Source organism: Pleurodeles waltl, chromosome 4_1 (genome assembly GCF_031143425.1).
Source record: "Pleurodeles waltl isolate 20211129_DDA chromosome 4_1, aPleWal1.hap1.20221129, whole genome shotgun sequence".
NCBI classification, from domain to species: domain Eukaryota; kingdom Metazoa; phylum Chordata; class Amphibia; order Caudata; family Salamandridae; genus Pleurodeles; species Pleurodeles waltl.
This window is the reverse complement of record NC_090442.1, coordinates 189,065,728-189,078,055: the sequence shown is the minus strand read 5'-3', so window position 1 is coordinate 189,078,055 and position 12,328 is coordinate 189,065,728. Positions and strand designations below refer to the sequence as shown.

Sequence of the window (12,328 nt, the reverse complement as noted above, 5' to 3'; positions counted from 1 at the left end):
CAACTACAAGTCCCAAAATGCACAGTACTTTGGGCTAATAAATGCTGACCGGGCTCAGTTCCAGTGATCAGTGGGCGGCCCTGCAGACACACCCCTCTCAGAAGGCGTACTCACGTCTCACGCACACGTACTCACCGCCGGACGCTCGCACGGGGTCCTCGCGCACCTGTCGTCAACACAAACCCCTCACCAGTGGGCGGAGCCCCGGCGTTCAGCAGCCTCAAGGCGTGGCCGCGGCCCTCAGCGTCAAGAGTCCAGCCTCGGATCCCGGAAGTGCGCTTCGCCGCCAGCCCAACGCCATGGCCCGGGCGGCCACCTCCCAAACACGGGTCAGGCTGGAGGGCACGGGAGCCTCGAGGTGGTCCGAGACAGCGTGGGCTCAGCCCCGCCAGAAGATGCCGGCCGCCGCCGTCTGACGTTCCCAGTGTGATGGAGCCGGCCGCTACGTCACTGTCTCCATAGCAACCCAGGATGAGGACCCATGCTGTCCTCCGGGACCGACAACCTGCGAGGAAACACCGAGAAGCGTTAGCACCTCCCGGGACCAGCGTTACCTTTCAGACAACAGTGTCACCTCCTCCCACTGTATGCCTCACCACCTTGAGTGACATTCCACGAGACAGGCTGCTGACCATATGTGCAGAATCTTTATGTTCATATAAAACAAGTACCCATGGACAGCAACACGTTTCACCACATTCTGTTCAAGATGTTACACATAACATATTTAAATACAAGGCACAATTCGTAATGTACACAAGATAGCCCAACGAAGGGTATCGCTAGGCATGGGCACAAATACAGAACAATGCTTTTTGTGTGTAACGCTTAAAGCCCAACCTCTTCTCATTCACAAAAAAAGTGTATACAAACAGCTGTTCAAAGACAACCCTGTACCAGCACCTCTGCAAGCAACGCCTAGAAGCGTTTAACAAGAAAAGATGATCAAACAACGCATCACAACAGTGCACAATATAAACATACCAAAGCGCACAACATAACACAAAATATACCAGAGCAACCGATCATAACACAATAGATAACATCTAACTGCTTATCATGTGGCAAAATTCAGCATACAATAGAATACACCCCGACATGGAATGTGACAACACATCACCCAGCACACGATGCAGCATAAAATAACACAGCAATGTCCAAGATAAAACTAATAACAGCAGGCCCAGCTCAGCATGACGTAACATAACAGGCCTCTAAACCCCGTTCTTATCCGGCGCTGTGACATGTCACTATTGTGCCACTAGACGATATTCTGGCCAGAAAATGTTATTCTTATTATTTAGATAAATATCTACGTCACTGGTCAGTGTAAAAAATCGGATGCGTAATTAGGAAAGACAAGCTTGATAGCTTATTATTTGAACGGCCACAGTAACACAAATGGCTCTGTTTGCGCCAAGACCACTTCCCTTATGTCCCAAAGAGTGGTATACAACGGAGACCCTAATGTGGCAAAGGGTCATTTCTGCCGTCCGGAATCACTTAAGGCTCAGTGCTCTGAACCAGAAGTGTCTGTTGGGCGACACAACCCGTTGGCACTCATCACCAACAACAAACACTGGAAAAATCAATAGGTCTGGATTGCATTTGGAATCCTGCCTCAACATTAAAAAAGTCCTACAATTGCAAAATTGAAAAAATTACTTTATATATAAGATTCAGAGTATTTTTCAGATGTAAAATAGTCCCTCGGCATATTGCAATGCAAACTCTCCATAGAAGGAAGAACGATATACCAGTCAATAGCATGAGACGAGAAATACTCTTCTGGGTTGAGCCAAAAGCCACTCTACGTATGTTTAAAACATTGGTAACAATAGTTCTTGCTGACACCTGCGCTGTCAAGCACGACCTAAATATGGATGGAAACCACCAGGCATAAAGCCAGTGGAGCTAAGGCAGGATTTGTCCAGGAAGGCCCATAATGCATGCTCTCCCTCACGCTCTCAGTGTTTTCCGTTCTTTTTCAGCTAAACGGTCACTTTTACTGCCACTTCTCAGAACCTAGGAGTTGGCCTGGACAGAGAGCTGTATGGCCGGAAAAGGTAGTGTTTTCAGCAAAGGATTTTTTTGTTAATGTAGACAAGAGAAAATCTCTTCTCTACATATCACTAGAAGTACACGCCATTGTGGGCACAGTGACCAACACCAAACTTCACAGTCCAGTGCCGCTTACACCACTCTCCTAAAATACCAACTAAAGACACTGCAGCAGCAACACGCTGCTGTATCTAGTGACTGCTTGAAGAAAGGAGACCCTGGGACCTCTTCCGAAAACCCCATTGGCCCTTCTTAAAAGCAGGAAAATAATTCCAAACCCTCTGCCTCACCTTTAAACAGATCAGGCTCAGCAGTCATGTTCATGGCAAAATTACAACCACGATTCCCACAGATCCTGTGTTCTGCCAACACCCTCCTCTTTGCCACGTCACCATCCAAACCAGTTTTAATAAGCAATCCCCAGACTCTGGATGGACAGATACACACTCTGGATCAGATTTTGAAAACCTTCCCTTTCACCATCCAAACACTACCTCACCAGGACCTGTGCTAGTGCGTAGATCCTTAGACCTGCTTAATGAGCAATTTATGAGGCAAGCAAGCCCAGTGCATCAAGACAGATTAACAGTGAGTCCATACAATGTAACAAACAGCTACGACAAGCAAATACTATGTACGAAACAGATGACATACACAAATTAATATGATATAATAAGCAAGTCATGATGTAACAAACAGATGTACATAATGTAACAAACAGGCACGAAAGAATAAGCAAGTCAAAGAGTAACAGGTGACCACACTACAGGATACAATTATGTTCAGAATACACCCTGCAAACAACATGTATAATTTAATAAACCAACAGATTATTTTTTATGTTCTTCAATGTGCTATAGTTTTAATGGCCGCTCTCCTGACCAGAAATTGTATTGTTCTGTCTCTGAGAGATTGTTACCTTGGCATTGTAGTAGTTTAGTAAGAAAAATATTTTCACTAAAAACCAGATACAGTCAGAAAAACTCACCTAGGCCATAAACTGTCTTCCCACTTCCTGTCCATTGTCCTTGGAAACCCTGTTCGCCCCATTTTTACTGTGATTTTATACCATGACACGGAGGCTAAAATTAGGGAGGCTTTATTGTCTGCTCACAGCAGCAACAATTGAAGGAACATGGAACTTTAAAGCATAGTAATAAGCTATACATTTTAGCGCCACACAGCCATCTTCCTTCTTTTGTTGCTGCTCCTCACAAGACAAGTACCTTCTCAATCAATCTTTAGTAAATCAAATTTTTACCATACAAGCACATTAATAAAAACAATCTACACTTAAAAAAAATACAAATAAAAACATTAATTAAGTAGTTTTAAGATACATAGAAATACCTGCTATACAACCATCAGTTAAAAGGCATAACATTTTCTCAGTTCGATTGCTGCAATTATGTAACTTAATACAGAGGCGCTAATTTCCAGCGAAGCTGAAGATTGGAGGTATCAAAGACCATCTTTATATGCTGTAAAACGCTTATGCAATAGCATGGGGAACAAGAACTGGGCTCTGAGTGGGCAATACAGTTCAAAATAAGATAAAATGTTCTGTTTATTGAAAAATGGTGACATCACATGGAAAGATTAAGGAAAGTTAAAACCTGGAGCCAGCAATGGGAAAGGCAACTAAGTGGTGGACCAAATTTAGTCTAATAGATAAAACCTATGTTGGGGATTGAAAACCCAAGTTAGGTACGAATTCATTACAGACACATTACTAACTAGGATATAACTTACCACAGAGTGCATGTTGAGAAACCTTACGATTCGGCCCTCTTCTCAATATGGGGCAAACACCCTTTTTACTCTATCTGTTGCATTACAGCTTATCTCTTCGGGGGAATCAAACAGTGTGCTTAGGCCCAAGCTATAGAAAGTATTTTTCATATAAGCCAGCCATGGGATAGACTGCATGTTATCTAAAATCAAACAATCTTTCAAAACGTCTTGAGAAAAAACAGCCGTCGGGGAGCTCCATATTTTCAGCCATAATAACGTGGGGGCAAAGCCCACAAAGTCCTTTAAATGTTCCATTCCACATTCAAGGTGTGGGATATAACTTGTAGTGGTTCAACCGCAAGTAATCAGCATAAGTATTTATTTTCTGCTGCCTGTAATTTCACTGGCACAGCTCATCCCCACACTTTTGCCCCATAAACCCCAAATGGGAAAACATTTACTCCCATAGAACTGGATCATGTCCCTAACTGGCTTGGAACCAATGCTTGCTGCAAATCTAAATATAATCGCACACTGCCCCCATCTTTTGTGTTCTCTGTTTAATTAGCCTCTCCCATGATCCACTTGCATCGAGTAAAGTACCTAAATAATTAAAATATGGGACTTTCTTAATCAAGGTCCCCCCAATACTAAAACACTTAGAGTTGGTATTTTGAGGCTCACACGTCATTACAAATTACTTTTGTTGGTTGACCTTAAGTTTTAGTTTTATCATAAAACCATTTTAAAGGCTCTGGAGATCATTTGCTGTCAAAGCTAAGAGGACAGCATCCTCTGCATATAAGAATACAGGAACTGCCTTTGACCCAATTCTGGGAATGTCTTAACTGTATGTCTGTAAAAAGGCCCCTCAGGAGTTTATATACAATAAAAATAAAAAGGGGGCTAGAATGCAGCCCTGCCTTACACCTCTGGTGACTCTGATTGGTTTAGTCCAACCCCCATCATGGGTGTAGTGGACTGGTGGTTGTTTCCTGGTGCAGTACCTTCTCATTTGTGATGTTTGCTGATATGTCTTTCTATCTGCGCTTGTGTTTGGCTGAATTTGGGCGCTTTTTTGTACAACTGTTTGCTTTCCTGAGTGGTGTTTTTCAGCACTTTTGCTTTGGTCACCGGGGGACACCATCTCGATTTTGGAGTGTCCGCGTTGCCAATTGCGCATTGAGAGGTTTGGTGGAGAATGTGCACTCTCCCTTCAAGTGTTCGTGTCCTCAAGCTTCCTGATTTGACTTCAAAACAACAGCGTGAGCACTCGCACCTTAACGGAGTGATAACACATCCCAAATCTTTGACTCCTTCTGGGATCGCCGCGCGCAGATCGTCTAAGTTTGAGCATTAGGTGGATATCTGCTATGTTTGAGCATGCCAGTGTGAAGCCTCTGGGCAGTCCGCTTCATATCAAGTTGGAAGAGGAAAGCAGGTCACACATTTAATGTGCTCGCGAGTCTCTGCAGAGTAATGTTAATTTTAAAGAAAAACCCTTATTAATGGTCCTAAGCGCATCACGTGACGCGCATCACGTGACGCGCATCAGCTGCCATATTTGGAGATTGGGAATCTCCAGGCATTTTATATTACTTGTGGCCATCTTTATGTTTGGGTAACCTTTTCACCCGGTGAAGGTTTATTGGCAGGTTGTAATCCATTAGAAACCAAGCGCGTTTTCTGTCTTCATAGTGGGCCCCCTTTTTTTCCTCTTCTACCTTTAGTGCGCTTCTCATTAGTAATCTGCTAGGAATTAGTTTAGGAAGACAAGCATTGTATTTGTAGGACATTTTAACCTTGCTTAGATAACTCTAAATTAGTTCATTTATAATGTCTGAACATTCTGAAGATAGATTAGAGGGAAAACCTGAAGAAATGTTAGGCACAGCAATAGATAAATTGATATAGTCGCTACTTGACTCAATTGATAGTAGGTTTGAAGAGCTAATTAAAAAACAGAAATTTTTTAAGATCCCTAATGCTAAAGAAAGACATTCTGAACCAGCAATATATTGAGGATGGGTGGGCAAGGTTTAAAGGAAGAGAACCTCAAGCCGAGCATATTACAAAAGGTAAAAAAGCTAAGATTGCGGAACGAGGTCCATCTGATGGTACTTTAGGCACTCTGGATGGTTGAAATGAAGGCCCGGGTGTTCTAGTATCACTAGATAGTGATCAGACCTCGGATCAGGAAAATGTCCTGTCATCCTCATTTACCTTTGGAAATTCTGTCCACGGTCATTACATGTTCTATGTTTTCACATCTGTATTTTGCCTTCTCGTTATTGGCAATGACTCAGAGGCCAATCTTGAGCAGATGTCTTTTGGCAGGGTCACCTTGGCAGTAGACACATTTCAAAAACCCAATGAATCCTCAACTGGTATGTGCCACAGGTGGAAGCCTCAGGGCATCCGGCAAATGAGAGCATAAGGCTAGAGTCCAGTGTGGCTCCTGCTTAAGAATATGTCTGCTGACCATCGCTATGACCGATTCAGGGTCTACACTCCGCTATCTATATCCAAAACGAATCAATTTCGATAAACTCCTCACATCTCTTAGGGCACAGCACTAATAAGCTCACTATTTCACCTGTCTGATGCCCACTTTCACACCTGGAGAGAAATCTATATTCTAGTAGGAAGGAATGGGTGTGAACTGTGAGAATGGGGCTGTGGTGGTGTGGAGCTGACTCTCAGGCTATCAAAACAAGGTGACGTTCTTGGGGAATATGGTACACCCTCTAATAAAAGTATTCTATAGTTAATTGTTTGGTACAGGCATTTTCAGTCAGGCATTGTGAGGTGTTTGTCGGATCTCACTTGGGATTTTTACATAAACAGAAAAAACACAGGTGCTGTTTTTAAGATCTTAAAATTGGTTTACTTTACAAAATATTGAGTTTTAAGATCCCTCAACAATCTGCAATCCTCTCCATACCTACTGCTGTAAGCTCCCCCCATGTCCTGCTTCTCATATAATGAAATTTAGTGTGAATGCAGGAAAATCTGAAGTTGACACCCCCCACTATTACTGCCCAAGCCACTTCCCTATTTAAGCTGCCATCAGCTGAGGAGCCGGCCAGGCTGCTGCAGTCAGTAGATGGATGGTGGAAACAGAACTAAGAGCCTTTCCTGGGACCTGCACACTCATACCTCCTCACTGATCTTCAAGAGTTGTCGGCCTCGTTCCAATAGCCAACTGCATCTAGAGAAGGGCAAAATTCCTTTTTCCCATCCGCAGTAAAAGGATGCAAAACTACAGGTAGTTTCTCCATTTCTGAATCAGCCTACCTCACATTAGAAAGAGGGAGGAAAGCAGGTGAAATGCCCTGCAAAATAAGAAATCCTCATTCTGGTAATTGAGGAATGCAAGGAATGAGAAATTCTTGTGGCACACGGCCTTATCAAGGGACGGCCCATGACCTGCCAGTGACGGTGCTTTTCAAAGAAACTTTCCCAACAGGGGAAGACTGAGTGTAGCACTAGCCTGACAACGGTTGGGCAACCAATACCTCTTGTGGGATGGACAGGTGGATGATCTTTTGGCAGACATAGATGGGCCAGCATTCTGATAAATACAGGAGAGGTAGACATGTAGGGAAACTGCCAAACAGCTCAAGTTTAAGTTCATAGTTATTTATTGGAGTCCTCCATTAAAAGATATATTCAAACTCCATTTCACATTTTCACTATTAAAATATTAAAAACTGATCTACATACTAAAGTAGAAAGAATTGTAAAAATGAACTATTGCTAGACAAAAATGCAGAAAAAACAACATTAAAACATACAGAAACGAGGCGGTCAGTACTAATCAATTCATACAGGCACAGTCCTAGATGTTACTTTTATTAATAATTTATATAACAAGCCACAACTTGTGGAGAAAAAAATCATATTATCAGTACTCATCACGTTCGCCACACTGGCAACAGGTCACTGTGAGAATTAAACTATCTCCAATTTACACAGAAATCTACTGATCCTGCTGGGCTATCTCAACAGAGTTAATGGCTTTGCCTCACTTTTCCACCTCCCTGTCAGATGTAGAACCTTTATGGATCCAAGAAGTGCCTCGACATTTTCAATGTATTCTCTTTCCTTTAATCTTTTCATTATTTACAGATGTTTAGGCTGATCCAGCATTTTTATGGCTAAAAACAGCCATGCGAGTTTTTGAGGGCCCAGGTCAACAAATTGAAGCAGTGCCCCCATATACAACGAGGGCCTATTTCAAAGTTTAAAACAGAAAACATGTATTGCTAGGACAGACATTATACAACAGAACTAGTACCAGCGACCTTCTAATGGTATTAGCTGCTTTGTAATTAATAGAGTGCAGGCTTTCTTCAGAAACTAATCAGAAAATAAGAAGGCCCTTGTAAATGATCATACAGGACTGCGGACCAAGGGAAAACCATGCACATGAGGCATTTTTGCAGACACAAGGAATATAAATTTGAACTTAGTTCCTACCAATTAATATTGCAGCCAAATATAGAATTACCAAAAAGCACATCAAATAATGTCAATATCCAAATATTTATTAAAATTTTTGCTAATCATTTGCTGCTACAGAACCACTAAATCATACATTAAATTCAAATTATACTGTATTGTGATCATCAAAAGTGTATGCAAAATAATTCATCAAAACTTCTCACCCCCTACAATAACAAGCCTTTGGAATGCAATAGGTCTCACATTTGCTTGAGTTAGAACTAGTGGCATTACAAATTCATAACTGGACTTTTCTTGCCAAATAAATTGGTCATCCCTGCCTCATAATTTCATCTTTGCCTGCCATGTAATTCCAGTGGCCCTGCATACAACTAAAGCACTTCCATTTACCTTCTTCCTCTATCTGCAGCAAAAAATGAAAATGTTGCCATTTAGCATCCTAATTTAAATTTGCCATGCTAATTCCAATAGAATACCACTTTCACCACCCCACCATAAGAGTATCATTTGTAAGAAACATGAGGCCATATCTACGAACACTTTTTCCCATAGACACAGAATGGTGAAAAACCTTTGCTACATCTGGCCCATGGTAATGTAACCAGGTTGTTAGCCCCTAGAGGGCATAACCCCATAAAAAAAACAGGAGAAAGTAATGCGGTGTAACCATATACTTAGCCCTTACAGGGCGATTTTAGGGTTAGCATGTCTACTGCAATGATATTACAAACAAGGCCTTTAAAACAAAACTTCACCCAGCTGTAAAAGTAAGGTTCTAGCCATGAGAAGCTTAAATGACACTAAATGGTGGGAGAGGTTAATATTTCGAGATCCCAACTAACCTAGTGTGGGGACCCAGAGATGATGTAGACAGAATGAGCATTTTGAAGGTGGTCCCATTGTCCTATGACCACCACAGGCTGAGTTATGAGCAAAAACGTTTTGTAAAAGTAATGCCCTGCAAAACATTATGGGGTGAGTTTTGTGCCACAAATATTATAGTATGTTGACTGCAATGCTCAGAACAGCCCCCAGAGGACACCACAATAAAAATAGTATTTGGAAGAAACATGGTCATGTAACTATACAGTCAGTCCTTAGAAAGCATAACCACATGAAGAAGGAATGGGAGAAAGTAATGCAGTGTAACCATATATTTAGCCCCTAGAGAGCATACTGCATTACACATTTTCAGGGGTAGCAGGCCTATCGCAATGATATTACAAGCATGGCTCTTAAAACACAAGCTATTCCCAGCTGTAAAACAAAAGTTCCAGCCACAAGAGCGCTTAAAAAGACACTGAATGGTGGTAGGGGTTATTATTTTGTGGCCCCCACTAACATAGTGTGGGGACCAAGAGATGACCTAGACAGAAAGAGCATGTTGTGGTGAATTGTAGGTGGCCCGTTGTCCTAGGACCACCACAGGCTGAGTTATGAGGAAAAATATTTTGTAAAAGTAATGCCCTGCAAAGCATTAAGGGGCGAGTTTCCTGAGTGCAGTGAATATTGTAGGTTCGTCTCTCCCGCTGTGCAGGGAGAGCCGCTTTCGCTTTGAGGATTTCTGGTTTACATAAAGCATTTACCAATTTCAAGTGTTTTAACGAGCGAACCACAAGAAATGAATCTGATTAGGTAAACGTGAACAAAGTGACCAGCGCTCCAATACCGGCAATAGAGTTCACGCTGTTGTGCCTGTTTGCACTGTGAGCGCTATGGCCATCATGCAGCACAAAGGGGAGAGACAAAAGAAAAAAATAGTTTGTGCATGCTGAAGTAGATCGGCAATCGTGCAATAATCCATGTAACAGGGGCAGTTTGCAAGACGTGACAAAAACCGCCTGAAGCCAAGAAAACATAAAAGCATTTACCAGCTACATCAGTACTTACAACAGGTCAAATCACTTGCGAGCTAGACCTAAAAATACATACTCACCAGACCATATACCACCCATACAGAATACATACTACACACAGTCTCTAAAAACATCATCTTAGAGTATGAACAGGTTCCATAGGTCACCACATCATTGGTAAACACTACTATTCACTACGTTAAATGCATAAAGTCAAATAGTCCGATATTGAGTACACTCAATCCATCAAACCACAACAATTTGTGCAGTGCTTAAGAAACAATAAATATGTGGCAACACAAGACCAGGGCAGTGAAAAAGCTTGGAGAGTAATGACTCCCTTGCAAACTCCACCCACCTTTCCCCTGCTTCTGGCAGAGATGGTAAGAATAGTACTACACAAGAGTTCAGACATTTTCGATGAGTGATGACCACGCACTGGTCTCTCCGACTTGGCTTATTCTTATTATTTATCCTTAATTCTTCTGTTTTACTAGAAACCAAAGACCTGGCCCTTCACCTACCCCCAGCCCGGTCCATACGGCTTCTGCATCAGCGCCAGCGGACTCCCCCGGGGTGAGTCATGCGCTACATAAACACACAACATCCATGGTCAGCCTTCTAAGACTTATAGTATACTCTACAGTGTCAAAGAATGGTAACACAGCTGTGTGGTGTATTTAATCCTAAATTAGATTTTAAATTTTGCTGTATTTAGGTCGAACATATTATTTTGTATTAATTGTAACATTATTTTCATCATACAAAGGAGCACTTTACCCGCCTACAATCTACAGTGACCTGTTTTGATAGTTCTCTCTCTGAACTGGTGGCAACAGTTTCTTTTTCTCGGCACTTTGCGTTTCTTTTTCTGACAGCTCTCTCCTGTCTATTACAGTCACACCACCTAACCTACTCTAACTAGGAGCTTAGACTTTGAACCGATGACGGTAAATGACAGCTGGAGTCCGGAGTGCTTGCCTCAGAGTTTTCAGCTCAGAAAATGCACGGCCTGTGCGAGGCTGTTGTGATAACAGTCTGCAAATATTACCCTCAGGTAGACGAACCTGGATGTAGAGTTGGAGACATCCTCAATATACAGGGTCAAAAGGTCAATGGGGAGCTATCTTAGCCGAGTCCTCTGCCAAGTGAGTGGCACCAGTTGGTGGGCATCAATATTTTGAATAAGTGCAGCACTGATGCTGGGGTTGGACAGATCCAGGTGAATGAACACTCAGAACCTTTTCAGAGAGGATGGCACATGTGTGCCTGTTAACAGCACAGTTGCTGTGGCTGAGTGCTCCCAATAACAATGAGTTTCTAGCTAATGTCTACTTCTCAATTTGTGTAAAACACAAGAATCAACACAAACATCAGTGTCTGAGTGACAGCAGCAGGACGAACAAGATGCTGATGTGGAATATCACCTAAAAGAGGACGGTGGGAGATCTCATATTCGCTCACTTATCCACCTATACATTCCTTTCAGTCACTTAATCATCCACTCGAGAGATCTCTCTGGAAACTACATGTTACTCATGTCTTAACTATACATTTTCTGTGAGCGATGGAAGCCTGTACTAGTAAGCCCTGCTGAATCTGCTCTGCAGGAAGAGGAAGGCTGCACTTGCCCCCTTCGTAAGAGAGGGAAAGTGCTTTGCTACTTCCAGGGTGCACCTGTTGAGGAAGCACTGCTGCTGCTCCATTGGTAGCTGTCCTGTGATGAGGAAAGATTGTGCATATCCTCCAAAATATGGAAGCTTGCACTGTTTCTGCTCAAGGTGTACCTGATCCATGAAGAAGAGGTGTAACCACTGCCATTCCACCATCCTATTAAAAAACAAAGGATATTTTGAATGTACCGGAGACGAGATGTGGCTTAGTGGCTAGAGATACTGACTTTTGAACCTGGGGTCACAGGTTTGAATAATAGACTCAGCTAGTGCTTTGCTCAAAACTTCGTGATTCTGGGAAAATCATTTAATGTCCTTGTGCCTAAAAATAAATGTCATGTGTGAAATATATTTGTGAAATCCCCACATACTAGATGTACCCAATCTTTGAATGAAAATGTCCTAGCTCAGATTGCATTTTATAATTACCAGTACATATATACATATGCATAACATGCCTAGGACACTCAGAGGTTTCTGTAGAACCTGCAGAAAAAAACTAAATGCTGGTCCTGAGCCAGGGGCCCTAGTTTCCAA

At 42.3% G+C, this 12,328-nt stretch overlaps 1 protein-coding gene across 4 annotated transcripts in view; it reads right to left on the bottom strand.

Annotated features, from left to right (window-relative positions):
* MICAL3 (microtubule associated monooxygenase, calponin and LIM domain containing 3) overlaps window positions 1–12,328 on the bottom strand; it is a 1,349,174-nt gene that overhangs the window by 1,262,788 nt on the left and 74,058 nt on the right. For all 4 annotated transcript variants that reach the window (XM_069228050.1, XM_069228034.1, XM_069228049.1 and 1 more), the window contains exon 2: window positions 136–505. The gene's annotated coding sequence lies outside the window, so the exon portion shown is untranslated. The remainder of the gene's footprint in view (window positions 1–135; window positions 506–12,328) is intronic.